Raw genomic sequence first — 4,470 nt, 5'->3', positions numbered from 1 at the left:
TTTAAATCGGCTGAATATGGAAGATAACACATATTTCTTTGCTTACTATATATGTAAAACTTTCTGATATCTTAAGAAAAAATATTTTTTCATTGTTACTATTTATCTTTTTTGGTAAATTTTATTATTTATCCTAAATGCAAAATGAGAAAATAAAAAAAAAAACATTGCCATGTACACAGCAGGACACAAGAGAGGATTCAATATGAAACAATAAATTTCAATTTCAAGAAAACCTACGTAATAAATACTTCACATTGTTTTCAAAGCTGCCTAGCTTTTCTTTGCTTCCTTTTGGACTTACCCAATCATTACAAAAAAAGAAATGAAAGCACAGTATTTAACTACTGTCTTAGCTAATTAGAAACTTGTTGATACAGCATTAGCTCAGGCTACTAAGGGGTTGAAAGTTTTTATACATTTACTGTTCAGTGCAATATCAGTGTTGGAAGGGACTTGAGAGGACATCTAAGTCCAGCCTGACCATCAATCCCCTTGAAAATCGCCCTCACAAGTAGTCCTCCAGACTCTCCTTGAAGAGACCTCCAATGAGGGAGAACCTACTACCACCCAAGGCAGCTCATTACAATTTTGTATGGCTCCAGTTGTTGGGAAGTTATCTGCTTTTCTGCATCTTCCAGCAACTGCCTCTTTCCTCTTGGGCCAAGTGAAAAAGCACAAAAATTCTTCTTATAAAAATTCTTCAAATACTTGAAGACAACCATCATAACCCACCAAGTATTCTTTCCTCCCAACTGGAAATCGCTAGTTCCTTCAACGAATTCTCCTTTGATATTGTTTTGAATTTTTTCACCATCTTAGTTGCTTTCCTTTGTGACTTAGGCTTCCTGTAACATAAGCAGGTCACATGACCTATTAATGGGTAGGAAAGATCTTCAAATCTAAATTGCTATTTTTCTGAAATCTGGAGCTTACCCCGGATATAATCTAACCAAGGCATGCAAATAAGTAAGCAAAAAAAATGTATTGAGCACTGGCTATGTGCTAGGCACTGTGCCAAGCATTAGGGGTACAAAGATAAAAATTAAATAGCCCCTGCCCTTGAGGAGCTTACATTTTACTGGAAGGAAATACCATGTAAACAGAGAATTCACACAAAATATAAATCAAAGTACAACTGGGTGGGGGTTGTGTAGCTTCCTTAAAGACTTAGGTCATTTCCACTAGGAGGTCTTTCCCAGACTTTCCCACTATTGGTGCTCCCCCCCCCTTTTTTTGGAGGGGGGAAGGCAATTGGGGGTTAAGTGACTTGCTCAAGTTCACACAGCTAGTAAGTGTGTCAAGTTGTCTGAGGCCAGATTTGAACTCAGGTCCTCCTGACTCCAGGGCCAGTGCTCTACTCACGTGCCACCTAGCTGCCCCATGCTTTGCCTTTTAAAATTATCTTCTATTTACTGTATGTACCTAAAATGTGTGTGTATACTACACACACACATACCCGCACGCACATATGTTGTCTCCTTGATTAGAAAGTAAATTCCTTGAAGGCAGGGACTATTTTTGCTTTTTCTTTATATCAACATGGTTTAGCACAGTGCCTGGTCCATGGCAAGAGCTTAATAAATGATTGCTTAGTGAACAGGTAACATATATAAAATGAGTCACATCTGACAGGTTTCTAAAATTTCATTGGCATCAATTTGCATCAAATGAAGTTTGACAGCCAACAGGAACAGAGAATCCAACCTTATTCTGCTTGAACATGTAGATATTTCCTACGAGAGTGTAGGAACCAAACTAGCAAGAGTGAATTATTTGACAAGTGTTTACTTGTTAAGAAGTCAGCATTCAGTTCTTTGAAAACTCCACAGGATTATTTAATTCTTCATGGTCTGCTGATTATTTTTTCACTGGAAACATTAGCCTTTCAGACTCTAAAACAATGCTTCAGAAATTACCCATGCTTCGGTCCTTCAGCTGCTTCTCGAGCATGAGTCCAGAGACAGAAACCTCTTGTGACTGTTTCACTGACAAGCAATCAGAGAAAGCCTGGGTCAGGTGCTGTCACTTAGCACTCTGAACCATTCCAAGGACCAGCTCAGGGGCCCCTTCCAGGATGCCTCCAGCCATAAGTGACAAGGTTTTAAAAATACATTTTATTGATACTTTGGGGTTTTACATATCAATCACTTCCCAATAAACAACTCCTGTAGTATTTCCATTTTAAAAATTAAGCAAAACTGTTATGTTACTACTTATAACTAAAACTAATTTTGATTGTTGACAGTTCATTCAACTTTCTATTCTTAATTTAACCATTTATTAACACCAGTTAACACAGTGCCTGGCACATAATAGACATTAATAAATGCTAGTTGATTGAATGATTGATTGAAACAAAGAAATAAAGTATGGTTTAATCTCATTTTTCTGGAATCAGCATTGGCCATTGTATTTCAATTTTGTGTAACATATATTTTATTTATTTTAGTGTTGCCTTTTTTTTTGGTAACACATTCATTTGTAAATATGTTCTCTCCTCCTACCCCTACCCCAACTCCTAGGGGCTTTTCTTTTTTTTCTTTTTTAATTAAATTAAGATTTTTTTTTTTTAGTTTACAACACTCAGTTCCTCATGATTTTGAGTTCCAGATTTTCTTCCTCCCTCCCCCCTCCCTCCCACAGACAGCATGGAATCTGATATATCTTCTACATATAACTTTGCATTAAACTTATTTACACAATAGTCAAGTTGTAAAGAAGAATTATGACCAATGGAATGAATCAGAAGAAAGAAGAAACAAAAACAAAAGAGAAAAAAAAAACAAAAGAAAAAAAAAAGAGGGAGCAAATAGTTTGCCTCAATCTGCATTCAGTCTCCATAGTTCTTTCTCAGGATGTAGATAGCTCTCTTCATCATGTGCCCTTTGGAGTTGTCTTTGCATCTTGTATTGCTGAGAAGAGCCAAGTCTATCAAGGTTAGTCATCACAAAATCAATATGTCTGTGGTTGTGTATAATGTTCTTCTAATTGACTAGGGGCTTTTCTTGTAAGGAAGATTACAAAAAAAAAAAAAGGTGATGAAAAAGAGAAAAGAATTCAGCAAAACTGACCAATATGTTGACTGCTTCTAACAGGATATACATTTCATAACCGTAGTCCTCCCCTCCCCAAAACCTCTTGAATGAAAGAAGAGACATTCATTTTCTCCTCTGTGAGCCCAAGTTTGGTCATTATAAACTGTCCATCATTTGGCTTCATTTTACTGTTCTTCCTGTTTATAATATTGTAGTCATCATGTACATTGTTGCTCTGGTTCTGCTTGCTTCATTCTGCAGTATATAAAAGTTTTAGCAGGTTTTTTTGAATTCTTCATATTCATCATTCCTTATAGTATAGTAATGCTCAAAGTAACATAATATTTATCAAAATAAAAACAAAACCAGTCACATTTATTCTGTGTCCCCTTTTGAAAACCATCTGTTTACTTAAAACCATTGCCTTGTTCCTTTATAAGAAATATTCGTATTTATAGTTCATGTATGCTCTGTGCTTATTCTGTCAAGCTTATGTTGCATCACTTCAAATAGATCTTTCCAAATTTCTTTGTATTATTCAGGTTTGCCTCTTTGTAGCAATTACCTCCTTATTTAATCAGCCATTCCCCAATGGTCGGACATTTGTCATTTCAAGTTCTGCACTATTAGAAATAAAGCAGCTGTTAGGATTTTTGAACAGATACATCCTTTTTTCTTTACAGTATCATCTGTAGGTCCTAGCCCCAACAATAGAATCACTGGGTCAAAGGGTATGATCAGTTTGGAAGTTTATGCTCCAAAAAGTTTACTCTAATCCAAAATCCCAGCAGCAATACAATAGTGTTCCTATTTTTGCATCCCTGCCAAAACTGATTTTTTTTCCTATCTTATGTCAATTTGATTATTGTAATATGGTGTTCAGTTGTCTTGATTTATGTTTCTCTCTGATGGTTAGAAAATCTGAATAGCTTTTCATGTGGCTATAGTATTATACTAATAACCACATTGTGGTTCAGTGGTTAGAGGACCAGCTTTAGAATCTGGAAGACATGGGTTCACAGCCTCCTTTTGATACAGACTAACTACAGTGTCTAGGTGGTACAGCAGATAAAGGTCTGGACTTGGAGCACCAGTTCAGGTCAAATCCTGCCTCAGACATTTATTATGTATATAACCCTAGACAAGTCATTTAGCCTCCCTTTCCTTCAGTTTTCTCTTCCGTAAAATGGTGGGTTTGGACTTGATGGTTTTTGAAGGGCCCTTCCAGTTATAGTGAATCTATGAACCTACGAACTATGCCGTCAGGGGAGATACAACTCCAGTAAGAGTCAGGCAACTTATCACAACTCGAAGTTACAGGCAAGTGGCTGATCTGAATACCCAGAGATAGTTTCCACACCAGGAGTTATACATACTAGAGAAATCTCAGGTCTGAACTTCTCCCCTCCCCCCCACCAAAAAAAATTCCTCC

The sequence above is a fragment of the Trichosurus vulpecula genome, chromosome 1 (genome assembly GCF_011100635.1).
Source record: "Trichosurus vulpecula isolate mTriVul1 chromosome 1, mTriVul1.pri, whole genome shotgun sequence".
In the NCBI taxonomy this organism is placed as follows: domain Eukaryota; kingdom Metazoa; phylum Chordata; class Mammalia; order Diprotodontia; family Phalangeridae; genus Trichosurus; species Trichosurus vulpecula.
This window is presented reverse-complemented; position numbering follows the sequence as displayed.